This window comes from Chlorocebus sabaeus, chromosome 5 (genome assembly GCF_047675955.1).
Source record: "Chlorocebus sabaeus isolate Y175 chromosome 5, mChlSab1.0.hap1, whole genome shotgun sequence".
In the NCBI taxonomy this organism is placed as follows: domain Eukaryota; kingdom Metazoa; phylum Chordata; class Mammalia; order Primates; family Cercopithecidae; genus Chlorocebus; species Chlorocebus sabaeus.
The window spans coordinates 22,532,855-22,555,433 of record NC_132908.1 but is presented as its reverse complement, the minus strand read 5'-3'; the positions used below and the strand labels follow the sequence as shown (position 1 = coordinate 22,555,433).

At 44.5% G+C, this 22,579-nt stretch overlaps 1 protein-coding gene across 6 annotated transcripts in view; it reads right to left on the bottom strand.

Annotated features, from left to right (window-relative positions):
- Window positions 1-21,887, bottom strand: part of TNRC6A (trinucleotide repeat containing adaptor 6A) — a 213,948-nt gene extending 192,061 nt beyond the window's left edge. The window contains exon 1 of one of the 6 annotated variants that reach the window (XM_037989740.2): window positions 21,606-21,887. The gene's annotated coding sequence lies outside the window, so the exon portion shown is untranslated. The remainder of the gene's footprint in view (window positions 1-21,605) is intronic. The other 5 variants (XM_037989737.2, XM_073015245.1, XM_073015243.1 and 2 more) reach the window with 5 other exon arrangements.
- Between the last annotated feature and the right edge of the window lie 692 nt (window positions 21,888-22,579).

Sequence of the window (22,579 nt, the reverse complement as noted above, 5' to 3'; positions counted from 1 at the left end):
TGGGATACCAATTCTGTTTTCTTAGTAGGGAAGCGACGTGACAAATACAGAAAAGTGTAAAAACAAGTATAGAGACGATGGGCAAATAAGTCATACCTGTGGTATTAATACTTTTGTATTAAGTTCAGCAATTCGTTTTTATAGTCCTAGTGATAATGTGTAGATTTTGCATATTACAGTATTTAAGGTGTGTGAAATGCTTAAGAGAATCTGGTATATTCAATGTGCATTTATTAATTAATTTATTTATTTGAGACAGGGTCTCTCTATGTCGCCCAGGCTGGAGTGTAGTGGTGTGATCTCGGCTCACTGCAACCTCTGCCTCCTGGGCTTAAAGGATCCAGCTGCCTCAGCCTCGCAAGTAGCTGGGACTATAGGGGTGCACCACCATGCCTGGCTATCTGTTTTGTATTTTTTTGTAGAGATGGGGTTTCACCATGTAGTCCAGGCTGGCCTTGAACTCCTGAGCTCAAGCAAACCTCCCAAAGTGCTGGGATTACAGGCCTGAACCACTGTGCCCGGCCCAATTTTGAAATTTATTGATCAAATGATCACACTGTTTTAGGCACTGGGCATATATAGTGATAAAAAACATAAATTTGGTCTGGCCCAGTGGCTCACGCCTGTAATCCTAGCACTTTGGGTGGCTGAAGCGGGAGGATCACTTGAGGCCAGGAGTTCAAGAGACCAGCCTGGGCAACATGGCGAAACCACGTCCCTAATAAACATATAAAAATTAGCCAGGTGTGATGGTGCATGTCTGTAATCCCAGCTACTCGGGAGGCTGACATGAGAATCCCTGGAACTGGGTGGCACAGGTTGCAGTGAGCTGAGACCACGCCACTGCACTCCATGCTGGGCAACAAAGTGAGACTTGGTCTAAAAAAAAAAGAGAGATAAATTCTATCTTACCTTAATAGATACCTTAACGGAGCTTAAATTCTATTGGGAGGAAGGTGTGTGTGTGGAGGCACAGAAAGCAAACAAGTAAAGAAATAAAAGCCAGGCGCAGTGGCTCACGCCTGTAATCCCAGCACTTTGGGAGGCTGAGGTGGGTGGATCATGAGGTCAGGAGTTCCAGGCCAGCCTGGCCAATATTGTGAAACCCCGTCTCTACTAAAAATACAAAAATTAGCTGGGCATGGTGGCACACGCCTGTAATCCCAGCTACTCGGGAGGCTGAAGCAGGAGAATCGCTTGAACCCAGGAGGCGGAGGTTGCAGTGAGCCAAGATCGCACCACTGCACTCCAGCCTGGGCAACAGAATGAGACTCTGTCTCAAGAAAAAAAAAAAAAAAAGAAAGAAATACACCATGAGTATAATTTTTGAAAGTAATCGATACTGTAAGGAAATAAGCCTGGTTAAGGTGACAGATTGCACTTTAGATTGAAGCGCTGTACTTTAGATTGAAGACCTATCTGAAGAGATAATACTCTGAGCTGAGTTCTAAAACCTACAAAGGAGTCAACCATGAATAAGTCAAGCGCTGCATGTATGGGAAACAGAGCATATAAAGGCTCTGAGACCAGAGCAAGCTTGGTAGGTTCAAGTACCTGCAAAGCAGCCACTGTGGCCGCAACAGAGCGAGTGAGAGGAAGTGCTAGAGCAAAGCAAGTGCCTGGTGAGGTAGGGCCTTGCACACCGTGTTGAGAAGTCTGGATTTTTTTTTTTTTTTTTTTAAGACAAGGTCTTGCTCTGTCACCCAGGCTGGAGTGCAGCAGTGTGATTATGACTCACTCCAGCCTCGAACTCTGGACCTTAAGTGATCCTCCCACCTCAGCCTCCTGGGTAGCTGGGACTACAGGCAGGTGCCACCATGCCTGGCTAATTTTTTATTTTATTTATTTATTTTTTGAGACTGAGTTTTGCTCTTGTCACCCAGGCTAGAGCGCAGTGGTGCCATCTTGGTCACTGCAATCTCCGTCTCCCAGGTTCAAGTGAGTCTCCTGTCTCAGCCTCCTAAGTAGCTGGGATAACAGGCATGCACCACCACACCCAGCTGATTTTTGTATTTTTAGTAGAGACAGAGTTTCGCCATGTTGGCCAAGCTGGTCTTGAACTCCTGACCTCAGGTGATCTGCCCGTCTCGGCCTCCCAAAGTGCTGGGACTACCAGCAAGAGTCACCGTGTCTGGCCCCAGATTTTATTTTTAATGTAAAGATAACTCATTGGCAGATTTTGAGTAGGGGTATCATGGGATCTGATTTATGATTTTAGAAGACTTTGGGGGTGACTGTAAGATGAAAAGTCTGTAGTGAGGAAGGTATGAATGAACGGAAGCTTGGGAGTCTTACTCAGTCTAGGTGAAAACGGTATTGGCTTGGAAGAGGATGGTGAAAGTGTAAACAGAGAGAAATGAATAGCTGGGAGATATGTTTGGAAGAGAGGGCCAGAGGAACTTGACTATGGATTGTGTGTGGGGTGTCAGGACAATAAGGAATCAAAGACTTCTAGAGTTTGGGACTAAACAACTAGGTGGATGTTGGAATTTCATCAGTTGGGAAAGATATTGTAGGTTGGGAGAGAGACAGGTTTATTTTGAGGGGAAATAAAAAATGCTGGTTTGGACCTGTAAAATTTGAGATGTCTGTTCAATAAACCACAGGGGGATGGTCAGCAGGTAGCTGGTTATGGGAGATAAGAAGTGTATAGATGATATTTACAGATATGAGACTTTCAAACAAGGAGAGAGTCTGGGCGTGGTGGCTCACACCTGAAATCCCAGCACTTTGGGAGGCAGAGGCAGGAGAATCATTTAAGCCCAGGAGTTCGAGACCAGCCTGGGCAATATAGCAAGACCCTGTCTATTAAAAAAAAGTAGCTGGGTATGGTGGTGCACACCTGTGGTCCCAGCTACTCAGGAGGCTGAGATAGGAGGATCCCTTGAGCCCAGGAGGTTGAGGCTGCAGTGAGCTATGATTGAGTCCCTGCACTCCAGCCTGAGCAACAGAGTGAGACACTGTTCCAAAAACACCCCAAACAAACAAGAAAAGAACTTAAGTGGAGTCCAAGTCTGAAGACTGAACCCTAGCATGTTCTTTTATTTATTTATTTATTTATTTATTTATTTATTTTTGAGGCGGAGTCTTCCTCTGTCATTCAGTCTGGAGTGTAGTGGCACGATCTTGGCTCACTGCAACCTCCGCCTCCAGGGTTCAAGTGATTCCCATGCCTCAGCCTCTCAAGTAGCTGGGACTACAGGCATGCGCCACCACACCAGGCTAATTTTTGTATTTTTAGTAGAGATGGGGTTTTGTCATGTTGGCCAGGCTGGTCTCAAACTCTTAACCCAAGTGATCCATTTGCCTCGGCTTCCCAAAGTGCTGGGATTACAGGTGTGAGTCACCGTGTCCAGCCCCTAGGATGTTCTAATATTTACAATAAGTGGGAGGAGGATTAGGAACAAACAAAAGGACTGAGAAAGAATAGGGGCAAACCAAGAGTGGGATGTCCTGGAACTTGAGAGAAGAAAGTAATATATTGTGTCAAATGTTGCTGAGGGGTTGAGAAAGATGACATTTGAGACTTGGCCACTGGATAGGCAAACTGAAGAGAATCTGTGACCTTCATCAGACAGGTTTCTCAAGCAGTTGTAGGGCATGGGCCAAAAGTACAAGTGGAGGTCTACTCACCATATGTTTAAATACTAAATGCTATCAGCCAAGCAAACTGCTAAATAAAATAGATGTTATCCTCCTACCTTGACAAATGCATATTCACCATATGTGTTTGGAAGGCAAGTTTCAAATTTAGAATTCTCTGATTCCAAGAGTTCTCCAGAATGAATTGGCACAGATAGGGCTGGTCCCTTTTTTTTTTTTTCCTTTCTTCCCTTCATCTGTATTTACAAGCATGGATCCTCTAGGCTGAATGTCTAAGCTCCACCAACACACTCCTTCCCACCTCCACCCCAGCAAACAGCCATCTCTTAGGTGTAGAGATACACATACCACATCCCTTGGATCTGGGGAGCAGCCTGTCCCAGGCACTGGGAACTGGCTTGGGGCCATTTAGACAGGGAATCCCAGGGTTTTAGGTACTCTGAGTAGAGTCTGTGAAGGGACAACTTCTGACTAGCCATGTTGGTTTGGCCCTGTGAATCCCTTGCCTAAAGGGGAGAGCACAGCTGTAGGATGACCAGTGTGGGGCTGCCTACAGCATGAGGCCTTAGGGCTGTATTAGAGTGGGTTAAAGAGAGAATAGGAGAATAGGAGGTGAGGTGGGAGGGAAGCACAGGTAGACAGCTCTTTGAAAATATTTTTCCTATAAAGAGGTAGTAGCTAGAGGGAGAAGGAGAGCCAAAGAAAGCTTTGTTTTATTTTTTGTTGTTGTTGTTTGCTTTTGTAGAAACAAGGTCTCACTACGTTGCCCAGGCTGGTCTCTAACTCCTGGCTTCAAATGATCCTCCTGCCTCAGCCTCCCAAAGTGCTGGGATTACAGATGTGAGCCACCGTGCCTGGCCCTTGCTTTGTGTTTTTAAAGATAGCACTTCCAGATGCTGATGGAAATGATCCAGTAGAGGGAAATGTTGATGATGAGAAGTGAATGGGAGCGGTGTTAGGACAAAGTCCCTGAGCAGGTGAGAGATAGGATCAGATCCAAGGCTTGAATGCAGGAATTGGCCTAAGGAGGTCCATGGACAATTCCTCCACTATAAAAGGAGAGAAAGCAGATTAGATTGGCCCAGGTATAGTTAGGTTGGTAGATCTGGTAGTGGGAATAAAAAATGTAACATCCTTTTCTAATTGCTTCTAATATTCACAATTAAATAGTGAGTGAGAATTAGGGAGGAATAAGTTATGAAAAGTTATATAGGACATTTAAAAATGGTTAAGATGGTAAATATTATGTTATGTGAATTTTTTTTTTTTTTTTTTTTTTTTTTTTTTTTTTAGACAGGCTCTCACTCTGTCACCCAGGCTGGAGTGCAGTGGTGTGATTATAGCTTACTGCAGCCTTGATCTCCCTGTGCTCAGGTGATCCTCCTGGCTTTGCCTCCTGAGTAGCTGGAAATAACAGGCACGCGCCACCACACCTAGCTAACTTTTTGTACTTTTTTGTAGAGTCGGGATTTTGCAGCCTGGTCTCAAACTCCTGGACTCAAACAATCCACCTGCCTTGGCCTCCCACAGCAGTGAGATTACAGGCGTGAACCACTGTGCCTGGTCGATATGTATTTTACTACCATTAAAAATAAATTTTTAAAAAAGGCTAATAAATGACTATCTTTCTCCTCCTCCAAAAATAATAGTTATCTGGGAAAACAGAAAAGTAAATATATTAGGGGGCAGTACTGGGCAGTCAACTAGAGATTTATGGACATAAATTTAAAGCAAAACCAAGAAGCACAACTGCTGCTCTAAGCAGAATGGTGAGTTAACAGTTTGATTGATATAAGATTTGTGACTTTAATTAAAAATATTTATGAGAATTTGATTTATTTAGGCTGGAACTGAATGTTTAAAAAATTTCTGGATTAATAAATAATTTCAGACTTATTAGGTTTGTAAATAGTGTTTAAGCACTTAGCAATTCTGTTTGTCAGATTTATAAGTCAACCTTGTCAGATGTTTGAAGCACTTAGGAGATTCAAATTTGTAATTGTGGTTAAAAATGACAAAGCTGAAGGAAAAGTTATTAAGCAGGCTTTTAAGTGATGTTAAATATTTAGGGAAATTTATTATGTCACATTTACAATTTAGCATTGATAGGAGAACAAATAAAAATATACGTAACTTCAGATAAGATATACTAGATTTATCAGTATAATAATATGATTCATGAGTTATGTTAAAGGCCTGGGGAAAACGAGGTTTTTAGATTTGCAACTTTAATAAATTGCATGTTAGTTAAAATACAAGTAACTGTAAATATACTTGTCTATGCACTAAAGCTCAAATTCAGGTGCTAAAATTATAGCTGTTCCCTGTGAAATGCCATTATATGCCAGTCTTACCGTTTTATTTTCTGAGCATGGGTGTCTGTCTCCCATGATCCCTCCAAACCCCATTAACGTGACAGAAAAAAAAGACAGTGGACCTTTGAACAATGTGGGAGTTAGGGGCACCGGCACTGAAAATCTACATGTAACTTTTGACTCTCCAAAACCTGAATTGCTAATAGACAATTGCTAATTGGCTGCAAGCCTTATGGATAACACGGTCGGTTAACACGTATTTTGTATGTTATATGTATTATATACTGTCTTCAATATTAAGAAAATCACAAGGAAATAAAAAATAGATTTACTATTCATTAAGTAGGAGTGGTTCATCACAAAGGTCTTCATCTTCGTCATCTTCACTTTGAGTAGTTTCACAGGGAGGAGGAAGAAGAGGGGTTACTCTTGGTGTCTCAGAGGTGGCAGAGGTGGAGAAGGTAGAAAGGGAGACAGAAGAGGCAGGCACACTTGGTATAACGTTTTTTTTTTTTGAGATGGAGTCGCACTCTCTCACCCAGGCTGGAGTGCGATGGTGCGATCTCAGCTTACTGCAACCTCCGCCTCCTAGGTTCAAGTGATTCTTCTGCCTCAGCCTCCCGAGTAGCTGGGATTACAGGTGCCCACCACCATGCCCAGCTATTATTTTTGGATTTTTAGTAGAGACAGGGTTTCACCATGTTGGTCAGGCTAGTCTCGAACTCCTGAACTCAGGTGATCCGCCTGCCTCAGCCTCCCAAAGTACTGGGATTACCAGCGTGAGTCACTGCACCTGGCCCTTGGTGTGACTTTTATTGAAAAAAATCCATGTATAAGTAAACTGTGCAGTTCAAGTCCATGTTGTTCAAGTGCCAACTGTATATTTTATATTTATACATGCATACAAATTTCACATATAAATCCAAAATTGCTAGAAAACAAGAAAGACGGCCGGGCCCCATGGCTCATGCCTGTAATTCCAGCAGTTTGGGAGGCCGTGGTGAGCGGATCATGAGGTCAGGAGTTCAAGACCAGCCTGGCCAACATGGTGAAACCCCATCTCTACTAAAAATACAAATAATTAGCCAGGCGTGGTGGCGGGTGCCTGTAATCCCAGCTACTCGGGAGGCTGAGGTAGGAGAATCACTTGAACCCAGGAGGCAGAGGTTGCAGTGAGCTGAGATCACGCCACTGCCCTCCAGCCTGGCGACAGAGCGAGACTCTGTCAAAAAAAAAAAAAAAAAAAAAAAAAAAAAAAAAAAAAAAAAAAAAACAGAAAGAAAACAAAACATGAAAGAGACCTCTCAGCAGATCAGAGATTGTGAGGAAATCCTGTAAGAACACACCAGGGGTCAAATCAATGGCAGAACCAGGGTAGAGAAACTCGATGCTAAACACTCCTGAGGGAAGGCAGTTCTTCCCCAGGAAACCTGCGGGAAATCCAAGATCAGAGTAAACAAATATTAAGAGCGAGAGAGGTCTCCCAGGGCAGTCATTAAGATCATTAATTAATTTTACAGAGCCCCAGCTGGGTCAGACGCCGCCCGTCTGCCTGGTAGCTTCAGGATGATCAAGCACACAGGGATGAAGACCCCAGAGCTACTTTTTGAACAAGGGCATAAATAATTTGCCTGGGGAAGGCACTGAACTTGAAAGCTGACCTGGATTGTGAAGCAGAGCCTTTCTTAATAGGGCCTCCGAAGCAATCGAGGCTGATGTGGGGTCGGGGGGAAGGAAAGGCTGTTACCAGTGACTGCGCCAGGTCACAGCCACATGTGTGGCCCTCCAAGGTAGGATGCTTCGGGGTAGCCACAGAAGCTGCAGCAGGTGAGCAGCACCCCAGGTAATATTTAGCCACCAAGAAGGATACAGGGTCCCATCTCTAGAATATAAACGACCTGGTTGGGCCATACCTTTACTCCTGAACTTTATAGAATTCTCATTTGGACGGATGCTTTAGCTTTTAACACTGCTGCAAATTCTAGAGAAAGGAATTTGTAGATTAAAACTAATAATTAAAAAAACATAGTATTTTAAAAAATCCTGGTAAAACATATGCTTTACATAAATGCGAATGTGTATATGTAAGATCATTTTTTTTAAAAATCTGGAGCTATGATTTCATCAGATTTCAGTGTTGTTCAAGCAGGAAAAGGCTTGAAAGTATGCTATGGCTTGAATTGCTCCAAGGAAGGCTACAGAGGCAGAATAAGTCTAGATTCTTATAGAAAGATATCTGTTATGAAATTTCAGATACATTGCAGTGAGTCATGTGGGCAGCTTCTGGGGTGCTGGCAATATTTCATTTTGCAATGTAAAAATGTTTAACTTTGTTTGCTATATGTTTTTTTTTCCTGTGTGTGTGATATTTCTGTACATATGGTATTTTATAATGAAACATTTTAAAAACAAAAACCAAGAGTGACCACTAGGTTTGTGATTCCGAAACCTGGTGGCACATTGGAGCAACCTGAAGAGGGTTTAAAAAATATTGGTGTCCACTGGGGAAGACAAGATGGGAGAGGGAGGAAGTGGGGCAAGAGCAAAAAAACTACCAAGTGTGTGCTATGCCCACTACCAGGACGTTCTTACTCCAAACCTCAGCATCATGCGATATACCTTTGCAACAAGCCTGCACATGTAACCCCTGAATCTATAATAAAAGTTGAAAAAAAACTATCGGTATCCAGAGTACAGTGCAGACCAAATAAATTAGAGTCTCTTGGGTGGGGTCAGAGATATGTATCTGAGAGCCACTGTACTGGAATAAAAATAAACTTATCACTCTAGCTCAGGCTGGAGTACAATGGCGTGATCTCAGCTCACTGTAACCTCTGCCTCCCGGGTTCAAGCAATTCTCCTGCCTCCGCCTCCCGAGTAGCTGGGATTACAGGCATGTGCCACCGCGCCCGGCTAATTTTTATATTTTTAGTAGAGACGGGGTTTCACCATGTTGGTCAGGCTGGTCTCGAACTCCTGACCTTGTGATCTGCCTGCCTCGGACTCCCAAAGTGCTGGGATTACAGACATGAGCTGCCACACCCGGCCTGGCATACGGTTTTAAAATATGCTCAATAATTGATTTATCTATCCATGGAATGAAGAAAATCAACTGTGAGGGAAGAGTCAATGCCTGCCAACAAAGCCTCGTGCATCACGGGTCAATTTCCTGATACCTTATCCTCAGCTCTGAATCTCCTATTGTGTTGGACCTAAAATGAGGGGTTCAAGGTTTTCAAGCCACTCGCCATAATGTGTTGACACGCCACTTGAAATCATAGAGATAACATTTCTCCACCAAAGAGATAATGACAAGGACAACAGGGAGCAGGTCTATGATTTCTGGCCTTTTATGGCCTTATTAGTATTACATAAAGAAATCTCATCACCTCCTTCAGTTATTCACATGAGCACCTTCCTCTGGGAGAGCTAGTATGCTTTGGTGTGGAAAAACAGTTTTAGCACACACCAACCATTTCTTTCCAAAACACTTAGAAAAGACCTCTGTTCGGTGACTGATATTTGATTGTGATAACAATTTTTATTACTTCGTCAGCACTTAAGGTCAGGATGTATGCTGTTGAACAACTGTCCTTTGCTGGGTTCGGTGGCTCATGCCCGTAATCCCAGCACTTTGGGAGTCCAAGGCAGGAGAATCACTTGAGCCTTGGACTCCCAAAGTCTGAGGCCAGCCTGGGCAACATAGGGAAGCTCCTATCTCCAGAAAAAATATAATAAAAAATTAGCCAGATGTGGTGATGCGTGCCTGTGGTTCCAGCTACTTGGAAGACTGAGTTGGGAAGATCACTTGAGTCTGGGAGTTCAAGGTTGCAGTGAGCCATGATGGCGCCACTGCATTCCAGCCTGGGCAACAGAGTGGGATCCTGTCTCCAAACAAACAAACAAACAGTCCTTAGCAAGTAAAGCAGTGGGCAATTTAGCACTCAGATGCAACTATTTTTGAGTAGTCAAGGAAGGTAGATGACAAAAATGGGCCTCCTTCTTCAGCCTTCCTTGTATTCATGCCCTCTGCTGTATAATGCTGTAGCACCTCCCACTTTTGCTCTGAGATGGCCACGTGTCCTGCCGTGACCCAACGGGATGTCAGCAAACGTGACGTGAGCAGAGATTTGGAAAGGGCGTGCGTACTTGGGCTTGTGTGCTCTTGCTCCTCTGCCTGTGTTGTAAGAAACGTGTGGGTGAGCCTGCTGACGGATGTGACCCATGGAATGGAGTGGACTTACCCCGAGTTGTCCCAGCTAGCCAACAGCCAGCTGATGCCTGGACAGGTGCAAGAACCCAGCCAAGAGCAGCAGAACTGTGACCTACAGCCAGCGCTGGCTTCATCACTGCATGACCTTTGCAATTGCATAGAGCCCAGTGCCAAGAAAAGATCCATTTGCTTTAATGCTGTTGCCATCCTCTTGAAATTTTTTTTTTTTTGAGACAGGGTCTTGCTCTTTTACCCATGCTGGAGTGCAGTGGTACGGTCATAGCTCACTGCAGCCTCCAACTCCTGGGCTCAACCAATCCTCCCGCCTTACCCTCCTGATAGCTGGGACTACAGGTACACGCCACCATGCTCTGCTGATTTTATTTTATTTTAATTTTTTTAGAGACGAGGTCTCACTATATTGCCCGGGCTGATCTCAAACTCCTGAGCTCAAGCGCCCACCTCAGCCTCCTAAAGTGCTAGGATTACAGGTGTGCGCCATCGTGTCCAGCTTTGAAATTCCTCATAATTTTTAAATAAGGGGCCCTGTGTTTTCATTTTATACTGGGTTCCACAAATTATGTAGTGGGACCTGCCCACATCTGAGCACTGACACCTGAGTGAGCCCAGCTGATAATGAAGAATGATCCAGCTGGTCTGCAGACTCATGAGATAAATTCTTATCACTTAACTGACTGGGTTGGGTGGTTGCCTTGCATTATTGTAGCAGTAAATACCGATGCACCAAACTTTCTTTGCTATACACACAGTGGTTCCTCTGTTAGCAAGATGTCAAATACGCTTCCAAACTGCATCATCTTACAAAACGTTAGATGAAACACAAAATTGCTTTTGTATTTTGGTTTTCAGTGATAACTGGAACTCGAAATGATCAAGTGTGTCTTTCTCATTCACCTACGTACCACACAGATAAAAAGATCTGGTTCTTACCTTTTTCACCAGTAGTTTCAGTCAACTGCAAAATATAATATTGGCTGGCATTGTGATAATAATGGTAGTTCCACCATATAATAGAACCATTATTGCCATTTGTGCTATGTCACATACAACCCTGTCACCAGGTTTGCTTCTGGCTAGTTTTGCTTTCTCTCCTAGCGTTGTTTGTCCTAAATTTGGGGCTGGTTTTGGAGGCATGTTGAAAACAACATGATTTGCATCTGTTTTTGCTGTTTTGTCTTCTTTGCAATTACTATTATTATTTTTTCTTGTTTGAGACACAGTCTCACTCTGTCACCCAGGCTGGAGTGCAGTGGTACGATCGCGGCTCACTGAAACCTCCACCTCCCGGGTTCCAGCAATTCTTCTGCCTCAGCCTCCCAGGTAGCTGGGATTACAGGCATGCACCACCATACCCTGCTAATTTTTGTATTTTTACCAGAGACAGGGTTTCACCATGTTGGCCAAGCTGATCTCAAACTCCTGACCTGAGGTGATCCACCTGCCTTGGCCTCCCAAAGCGCCAGGATTTCAGGCGTGAGCCACATTGCCCGGTCTTCTTTGCGATTAGAAATAACATTAATCAACTGCATACTAGAAGATATTCTCTTTTAAAATTTTTTCTTAGAGACAGAGTCTTGCTATGTTGGTCTTGAGTTCTTAGGCTCTAGAGATCGTCCCACCTTGGCCTCTCAAAGTGTTGGGATTATAGGCAAGAGCCATCATGCCTGGCCACTAAAAAATGTTCTTTTGTACTTGGTTCAGGTAAAAACACTGGTTGGCCAGAGGGGTTATTCTATTTTAGGAAATGATGTGAAATGTCCTACAGCATCAGGAAGCTATCTGATAAAGTTTTCTAATACAATATACATTGGAGACACTAGGAAGATAAATCCCTTGTTCAGTAAAAATCCAGTTTTCAGATACTCAGAGCCTTGCTTTCCATTCACACTTTCTCTTTCAGCTGCTGGGGAGAAATCATCATATTCACAGATGCCTTGTCCCGGTGGATCCTGAAGTCCTGTTCACTAATTATGCTTCCAAGTTGCAGTGTTTGTACTACTATTTTTATCATTGCTTTTATACTCTAATGAAACACTTTTTAGTCATTAAGCTATTTTTGTTAATCAGAGACATAACAACATAATAGTAACAGGAAAAAAATGCACACTTTACACATCTAAACAATAATATACCAATGATCTAGCTAAGAAAGTTTGGCCGGGCACGGTGGCTCACATCTGTAATCCCAGCACTTTGGGAGGCCGAGGTGGGTGGATCACCTGAGGTCAGGATTTCGAGACCAGCCTGGACAACATGATGAAACCCCGCCTATACTCAAAATACAAAAATTAGGTGGGTGTGGTGCCGTATGTCTGTAATTCCAGCCACTCGGGAGGCTGAGGCACAAGAACCTCTTGAACCTGGGAGGCAGAAGTTGCAGTGAGCCGAGATCGCGCCATTGCCCTCCAGTCTGGGTGACAGAGAGAGACTCTGTCTCAAAAAAAAAAAAAAAGAATGACCATATTCTAGTAACTGAATTTTAACTATACCTTGTTAAGAATGTGACCGGTTTGAACCATCTGTACCCTTGAACCATTATTTGAGACCAGAACAGTGTTTGGTAATTTTTCTTCTATTTCAAATTTGTGAAATGCTTAAGCACATGTTTTTAAAAATTATATAGAAACAGAAACTGCTAAACTACTTGAAGACTATTTTTCTTTCTTTCTTTCTTTGAGATGGAGTTTCACTCTTTTTGCCCAGGCTGGAATGCAATGGCACAATCTCGGCTCACTGGTTCAAGTGATTCTCCTGTCTCAGCCTCCCGAGTAGATGGGATTATAGGCGCATGCCACCACGCCTGGCTAATTTTTGTATTTTCGGTAGAGACAGGGTTTCATTATGTTGGTCAAGCTGGTCTCGAACTCCTGATCTCAGGTGATCCATCCACCTCGGCCTCCCAAAGTGCTGGGATTTCAGGCATGAGCCACCGCGCCTGGCCTGAGCCACCACACCAAGCCTGAGTCACTTATGAACAAACATCACATTTTAGAAACAGTACACAAGAGAGAACTCTTTGACTTGGTATATAAGGCATTCCATAATCTAGTTCCTTGACTAACATTATAACAACACTAACAATAAAACCACCTCCCTTTACTGAGACCTTCCCATGTGATCAGGCAGCATTGCAAACGGTTACTCTTATTTCAAACTCACAAGAAACCTAACAGGTGGGCACAAGGATTGTTATTATGAATTTACAGATAGGGAAACTGAGGCTTGCAGAAGTACTTGCTCAAGGCCACGAAGCTAGTATGATAATGATCCTAAGCTCATATAGTTCTTTTATTTCTTTTTCTTTTTTTTTTTGAAACTGGGTCTTGCTCTGTCTCCCAGGCTGGAGTGCAGTGGTGCAATCCTAGCTCACTGCAGCCTCAAATTCCCGGGCTCAAGCAATCCTCCCACCTCAGCCTCCCAAGGAGCTGGCACTACAGATATGCACCATCACACCTGGCTAAGTTTTTTTTTTTTTTCTTTTTTTTCAGACAGAGTTTCGCTCTGTCGCCCAGGCTGGAGAGCAGTGGCGCCATCTCAGCTCACTGCAAGCTCCACCTCCCAGGTTCACGCCATTCTCCTGCCTCAGCCTCCCGACTAGTTGGGACTACAGGCACCTGCCACCAAGCCCGGCTAATTTTTTTGTATTTTTAGTAGAGACGGGGTTTCACTGAGTTAGCCAGGATGGTCTCGATCTCCTGACCTCATGATCCACCCGCCTCAGCCTCCCAAAGTGCTGGGATTACAGGCGTGAGCCACGCACCCGGCCAATTTTTAATTTTTTGTACAGAGAGGGTCTTGCTATGTTGCCCAGGCTGATCTCCAGCTCCTGGGCTCCAGTGATCTGTCCACCTTGGCCTTCGAATGTGCTGAGATTACAGGCGTGAACCACCGCACCTGGCCAATTGTCTAGTTCTCAATGTTCATACCATGATTCCTGTCCAGCGTCTCTGACATCCACTCCCGCACTCTCTCACACACACCCCCTGTACAACTGACCTTTCCTCTCTGTACCCGTGGCTGTCTTGTTCCCCATGTCAGGGGCATTCTCTGACGTTCCTCTCCTTGTCATCCTGATGAACCTTCACTCACCCTTCATCTTCCAGTGCAAAAGTATTTTCTGTGAAATCTTTCCTTCCGCCCACATCCCAGGATTTTTACCTTGTCTGTAATACAGCTAAAATTTTATTTCTTTCCATTCTCCAGACAAAACTGTGAACATGTCTAGAGTGACAGCTGAGTTATTAAGAATTACACTATGACAGAACATAATTTACTACATTGTATCTGATTGTTCCCTGCTCTATCATTAGTTGACTCTACTTATTGACTTATGCCTCAATGAACAGGCAATTTCTTACCTTCAAATGTTATTCTCAGGCAGTGGGGGAGCAGAATTAATTCTTATTGCATCTATAATAGCAACTACTTAAATTCATGACACAAAGAAAATACATTCTCTATTTTTCCTTCTCCAATTTAATCTCTGAGAGTGAGACCTGCAATAATAGGTGAAGTTTCTAAATTCACTAACTGCAAGCAATGGTGGGGATATTGTCTATGGATACTCAGAAAACACGGCCCAATCAAGGCAGCAAGAATGTATCTTTAGTTCTCATGGCAATTAAGAAAGCTATAAATGAATCTGTTACATTCCCTTTGAAGAAAAAGTACAGAGTAGTGGCTTAGAGCAATGGTTTTAAAATTCTTTTGAAAATTCACTTCAGTGGTATACATTTTAAGCCCGTACCTCTGCAAATGTGTGTATTTATTTATTTATAAATTTATTTATTTTATATATGAACTACTGTACTATTCAGTATATTACCAAAACATTGGCCAGGAACCATAGCTCACACCTGTAATCCCAGCACTTTGGGAGGCTGAGGTGGGTGAATCGCTTGAGGCCAGGAGTTTGAGACTAGCCTGGCTAATATGGTGAAACCCCATCTCTACTTAGAAAAAAAAAATAGCCAAGTGTGGTGGCATGTGCCTGTGGTTCCAGCTACTCAAGGAGGCTGAGGTGGGAGGCTTGCTTGAACCCAGGAGTTCAAGGCTGCAGTGAGCCACGATTGCGCCAGTGCACTCCAGCCTGGGTGCCAGAGTGAGACCTCGTCTCAAAAAAAAAAAAAAAAAAAAAAAAAAAAAAAAAAAATTATGAAATGGAAACTAAAAAGAATGACGTAAGGAATACATATAAATAGAGGTCCCATTGTTTTCCTTCTTCACCCTAATAGATCATCTTGTGTACTTGCTGGGTGATATGTCACACTGCTATTGTCTACAGATCGTTCACTAGGCAAGTCAACTACTTGGAGCCTCAGTTGTATCACCAATAAAACAGGAATCATAATTATATTTACACCATAAAGCTATGGGGATTAAAATCATTCCACATTTACTTGACAAATAGTTACCGAGGGTCTGCTATGACTAGGGTACTGTTTAGAAAATAGGTTATACCACTAGGCAAAATACCTAGCTCAGTGGCTGGCACATACAAAGAGTTCAATTGATATTTTCTGTAATTACTCCTAACAGAGGGCAGCTCTGTCACAGCCTTGAAAAAAGCATAGGCTGGGCTCAGTGGCTCACGCCAGTAACCCCAGCACTTTGGGAAGTTGATGCGGGCAGATCACTTGAGGCTGGGAATTCAAGACCAGTCTGGGCAACATGGCAAAACCCCATCTCTACCAAAACAAACAAACAAATAAAAAAACACAAAAATTAGCCAAGTGTGGTGCCGCATGCCTGTAATTCCAGCTACTAAGATGGCTGAGGCATAAGAATCGCTTGGACCTGGGAGGCAGAGGTTATGAGCTGAGATCGCGCCACTGCACTCCAGCCTGGGTGACAGAGTGAGACTCTGTCTCAAAATAAATAAATAAATAAAATAAAAAATTAATTGAAATTAAAAGGCATAGATAAAATCAAATGTCTTCAACACATCTCCAGAACTGTGCAGGGGATAGGATGGATGCTCTCCTCATCCGTGGATGTGAACTGTTTCATTCTCAGCAGCCGTAGCTGAAGAACAGAGAAGAGGTAACGTAGCCTGGCTCGACCACTTACAAGGCACATGACTCTGGGTGAGTTATTTTGTCTCTCCATGCCTTAGTTTCCTCATCTCTGCAATGGGTATAATATCAATGCCTAGTTCCTGGGGTTGTCATGAGGATTACATGAGCTTTTAGTAATAACCTACTTGACACATGGTAAGTGCTGTATAAGTTTGCTGTATAAATAATACAATTAATAAAATAAGCCTAGTTCTTCATATTTGATCTTAGCCAAAAGGCCAAGAAGCAATAAAAGAAGCATAATTCTTAATCACACAATCAGACTAGGCATTAGGATTATTAAATTATCTCGGCCAGGTGTGGTGGCTCATGCCTGTAACCCCAGCACTTTGGGAGGCTGAGGTGGGAGGATTGCCCAGGAGTTCAAGACCAGCCTGGGCAACGTAAGTGAGATCCGGTCTTTACAAAAAAATGTTTAAGAAATTAGCCGAGTGTGGTGACACACACCTGTAGTCTCAGCTACTTGGGAGGCTGGTGTAGGAGGATCACCTGAGCCCAGAAGTGGGAGGCTGCCGTGAGCTGTGATTGCACCACTGCACTCCAGCCTGGGCGACAGAGTGGGACTCCATCCCCACCACCTGCCAAAAAAAAAAAAAAAAAAAAGCTCAAAAAAACACTAATAGATAAATACTTACAGTTAAGATTTTGGCACATTTCTGTCTCTTACTGAGAAAATAAGCACACACACAAAAGATCAAGAAGGTTAGAGAAGACTTGTATAATATGACTAATAAGTTTGGCCTAACATATGTAAAACTTTATACCCAACAACTGCAGAATACACATTTTTTTTTTTTTTTTGAGGTGGAGTCTCACTCTGTTGCCCAGGCTGGAGTGCAATGGCGTGATCTTGGCTCACTGCAACCTCTGCCACCAGGGTTCAAGCGATTCTCCTGCCTCAGGCTCCTGAGTAGCTGGGATTATAGGCATGTGCTACCATGTCCAGCTAATTTTTTGTATTTTCAGTAGAGATGGGGTTTCACCACGTTGGCCAGGCTGGTCTTGAACTCCTGACCTCAGGTGATCCACCCGCCTCAGCCTCCCAAAGTGCTGGGATTACAGGCGTGAACCACTACGTCCGGCCATACACATTATTTTCAAGTGCATATGGAAACTTTACCCACACTGACCATATGCTGGGTCAAAAGGAGTATCTTAACAAATATCAAAGAATAAAACCATATAGAGTACATTTTCTGACTGTCGTCAAGATAGAAATAACAGAATCTCATATTTTGCATGGCTTCTGTGTTTATGAACATTTATAAATTTGTATGCCTTTTTCTCCTAAAAAAAGTAATAAGCAAAAGAGAACTACCTTCCCTTATGTATTTAGGAGTTAAGCAATACCTTTTAAACAATCTTTTTGTTTTCTTTTCTTTTTCTTTTCTTTCTTTTTTTTTTTTTTTTTGAGAGAGTCTCACTGTGTCTCCCAGGCTGGAGTGCAGTGGTGCGATCTCAGCTCACTGCAACCTCTGCCTCCTGGGATCAAGCAATTCTTGTGCCTCAGCCTCCTGAGTAGCTGGGATTACAAGTGTCCGCCACCATGCCTGGCTAATTTTTGTATTTTTAATAGAGACAGGTTTCACCATGTTGGCCAGTCTCATCTAGAACTCCTGAGCTCAGGTGATCCTCTCACTTCAGTCTCCTGAGTAGCTGGGACTACAAGCATGTGCTACTACGCCTGGCTAATTAAAAAGTAAATTTAGAGATGAGGTCTTGCTATGTTGCCCAGGCTTATTTCTAATTTCTGGCCGTAAGTAATCTTCCTGTCTCAGCCTCCTAAAGTGCTGGGATTACATTTGTGCTACCATACCTGGCTAATTAAATAAAAAAGTTTAGCGCGTGTAGGGGTATGTGTGTGGGGGGTGGGTGGATGCGTTACTTTTTATGTTGCCCATGCTTGTCTCACACTCCTGGCCTCAAGGGATCCTCTTACCTCAGCCTCCTGAGTAGCTGGAATTACAGACATGAGCCAGTACATCTAACTACAACTTGAAACACACGCTCTGTGTTCTCAATAAGCACTCTGCTCTGCCTGGCAACCCTCTGCTCACTTTAGAATGTTCATTTCCGGGTCGGGCACGGTGGCTCAGGCCTGTAATAATCCCAGCACTTTGGGAGGCCGAGGCGGGTGGCTCACGAGGTCAGGAGACTGAGACCATCCTGGCTAACACGGTGAAACCCAGTCTCCATTAAAAATACAAAAAATTAGCCGGGCATGTTGGCAGGTGCCTGTAGTCCCAGCTACTCACGAGGCTGAGGCAGGAGAATTGCTTGAACCTGGGAGGCGGAGGTTGCAGTGAGCCGAGATCGCACCACTGCACTCCAGCCTGGGTGACAGAGCAAGACTCTGTCTCAAAAACAAAAACAAAACAAAACAACAACAACAACAAAAATGTTCATTTCCTCTCTCCAAGATGAAGATTTTATTCAGCATCTCAGCAACATTCGACCCGGTTGGTCACTTTCTCCTTCCTGAAATATTCTGCCCTCTTGGCTTCATGAGCCCATACTCTGATTTTCCTCCTCTTTCCACCTCCTGCCTGGATGCCGCCATTCTCTGATTTCTAAACGGTGGGCAGCCTGGAGTTCCAGTCTCACTCCTCTTTGATTTCTCTCTTTACACTCTCTAAGTGATCTCAGCTGGTCTCCAAACTTACATATCAAGTCTAAGCCTCTTTGAGCATACCCCACTGTCTAGGGTATATCTTTCTGGATGTCTCACGGGATCTGAAGTCTATTGGGCTCAGCATGGAAAGGTTGACATCTTCCTGCCCTCTCCCCTGACAAAATATTCTTCTCCTCTCCTAGTCTTTCTTTCCATCTTAGCACATGGCATTACCAACCTGTGAGCCTTCTCTAATATGTCCCTTTACTTCAACGACTCTATGTGATCCAGCAGCAACACTCGTTATTTCTACCTCTTACACATTATTCTCATCTGTCCACTCTCTTTCCATCTCCCCTGCAATTACTTTTTTAAAAAAATTATTTATTTATTTATTTATTTATTTATTTGAGACAGAGTCTCACTCTATCGCCCAGGCTGGAGTGCAGTGGGGCGATCTTGGCTCACTGCAACCTCTGCTTCCTGGGTTCAAGCAATTCTCTTGCCTCAGTCTCCTGAGTAGCTGGAATTACAGGTACCTGCCACCACCCCCAGCTAATTTTTGTATTTTTAGTAGAGACAGGATTTCACCATGTGGGCCAGGCTAGTCTTGAACTTCTGACCTCAGGTGATCCACCCGCCTCGTTCTCCCAAAGTGCTGGGATTATAGGTGTGAGCCACCATGCTGGGTCCACTGCAATTACTTTAAATTAAATCATCTCCCTTCTGTTTCCCAAATAAGCCCCAGACTTCCTGCCTGGGGGCCTTTGCAGGTGCTCTTGCCTTGCCTAGAACACTGAAGGCATTGAGTTCCATATGGCCTAAATTTCCTTACAGGGAACAATCTCAAAAGACTCCAAGTCATTCCCAAAAAACCCTGTGAGAAGAGAAGACCTTACTGGAAATGGGGATAGAAATAGCACCCTCTCACTGAGTCACTGGGCAGATTCTGCTCTGTCGTTGTTAAAAGTTTCTTGCTGAACAGATGTTGATACAGCTCAGATGACAGTGAATCAAAAGCTTTTGACACAGCCACCATCTCCTTTCTCTGGGGCTACAGATACTGCCATGATTTAATTTAATTTAATTTATTTTATTTTACTGAGATGGAATCGTGCTCTGTTGCCCAGGCTGGAGTGAAGTGGCCTGATCTCGGCTCACTGCAACCTCTGCCTCCTGGGCTCAAGTGATTCTCGTGCTTCAGCCTCCCGAGTAGCTGGGATTACAGATGTGCGCCACGATGCTTGGCTAATTTTTGTATTTTTAGTAGAGACGGGGGTTGTGCTATGTTGGCCAGGCTGGTCTCGAACTCCTGACCTCAGGTGATCTGCCTGCCTCAGCCTCCCAAAGTGCTGGGATTACAGGTGTGAGCCACTGTGTCCAGCCACTGCCATGATTTTAAAATTCACATTTGGCTTCCTCATGGTTCAACTAATATATGTAATACATCGGCAAGACTTGTTATTTCTATCCGTTAAACATTATTCTAATCTGTCCTCTCCCTGTCCATCTCCACTGCAATTACATTAAACTAAATCGCTCACACGCTGCCTCATTCTGCAAAGGTGTGGCCTTAAACTCGGAGTCAGCTCTACCAGATGCCTCTCGACGCCCGAACGCATCCCTGAGCATCCAGCGCTAGATTTTTTTTGCTCCTGCTTTGAGCCCTGGTTTCTCCCACAGAGAGTCAGACGTTTGGGGTCTGAGTGCCTTGTCTCCTGACTGCTGTAACTATGCCTCCTATCACTTGATCATTCCCTCGCTGAGCGGGGGTGTGGAGCCAAGAAACCACCTCCCAGGAAACAGTTCTGATCGCCCCAAGCAATGTATCCATCTCCCTTAACACATACTGGCACGCGTGTACACACAACAGGAACTGGGCACTCTACACTTAGTGAAAAAAGAATTTTTTTTAGAAGGTACATTTCCAATCACCAAGTCCTTAGAAGCTGTTCTTTCAGGTTCTGGACAGAAAGGACAAAAATCTAGCTATCAAAAAAAATAATTTTAAAAAGTGAGGTGAGAGGATGAGAGGAACTCCTAATAAAATCAGTGAGAGACAGAAAGGTGCGTGAATAAAAAAGAAAATCCAGCCGGGTTCAGGGGTTGATGCTTGTAATCCCAGCTCTTTGGGAGGCCAAGGCGGGGAGATCACTGGAGGTCAAGAGTTCGAGACCAACCTGGCCAACATGGTGAAACCCCAGCTCTACTAAAAATACAAAAAAATTAGACGGGCGTGGTGGTGGGCGCCTGTAATCCCAGCTACTCGGGAGGCTGAGGCAGGAGAATCGCTTGCACCTGGGAGGCAGAGGTTGCAGTGAGCCGAGATTGCGCCACTGCACTCCAGCCTGGGCGACAGAACAAGATTCTGTCTCAAAAAAAAAAAAAAAAAAAAAAAAAAAAAAAAAAAAAAAAAAAAAAAAAAAATTAAATAAATAAATCTGAGGGGAGGGGGTGGGGAGGGGGAAGGTGACAGGTGAGGGAGGTTAGGAGGAGTAAGATAGAGAGAGGAGAGGCTGGGAATAAGATGGGCTGGGGAGGAAGAGGGAGGACAGCGAAGGAGAAGCTCCTTCCACCCCAGCAGAGCCAGCGCAGCGCTGCTCCCTAGGAAGGCTGCGTCTGTTTGGCAGGGCCCGAGAGCCGCAGCTCCCCAGAGCCGGCAGGCACTTCCCTTCCAACGTGCCCAGTGAGGGTGCCCTGCGCATGCTAATGAGGCAGTTGAGGACAGCTTCGCAGATAATTGCTGAAAGTGTGCAGTAACTTACCAGGCTGGGAGTCAGTGGGCTGCAAAATGATGGGGCACCGCTCCTGGGGGCCCCCAGCAGAGGGGCCTGGTCTCCAGGTACCCGGCGCTCACAGGTTAGTGGCTGCAAGACGACGGGTTTTCCATTCAGTCAGGCACCGAACCCAGCGACGGGGAGAGCCAGACCAAAGGCAAAGGAGAGGAGGGGAACCTGCTTGTGTTTTTGTATTTAAATTGTTTTTGAACCCACGTAGCCCTGGGAGTCACATGCCGCCTCCAACATCACCGGAGCCATCACATGATACAGGTCCCCCATCATGTGATGAGACAAATCTGCCTAACTTCAGGCCCCCACCCCCAGCCCCCGCTCACAGACTGACAGATGAAGTGCTTCTGGAGGACCCCCCGCCCCCCACCCCTAGTCAGTGACAGAGGGAGGGACGCAGATGGAGAACCCTCAGAGCCCATGCAACGCGAAGATCTTGATGAATAGTTAATGTGCCTTTCTCTCTCCTCCTAAGCTACTGCGACTTGGAGCGGTGCCAGCCTCATTTGAATTCCAGCCTTTGTGAATAACTCAAGTGTCGCCACTGTTGCTCCAGCAATTGCAGGGCGTTTGAGCTCATACCATCTTGCCTCGTTCTAGAAGCCCAACTCGGCTGCCTCCCCTCCCCACAGCTTCCAAGCCTCCTCACAGGGCAGTGGGAGTAGGGGTTAGAGGTGGGGAGACTGGAGCTGCAGAAGGGGAGACCACTCCAGCTGAACCTTCTAGTGCCTCCACCCCCCAGCTGCAGTAGGAGTCAGGTGGGGCCCCGTCTGGGTATCTGATTAGCTGCCTCTGTTTTACTTAGTGATCATAGCTCTGTTCTCTCTGCAGAGGTTTCCCTTCTCTCTCTCTCTCTCTCTCTCTCTCTCTCTCTCTCTCTCTCTCTCTCTCTCTCTCTCACACACACACACACATATGTACATTTCTCCATTTCTTCCCTTAATCAGGAT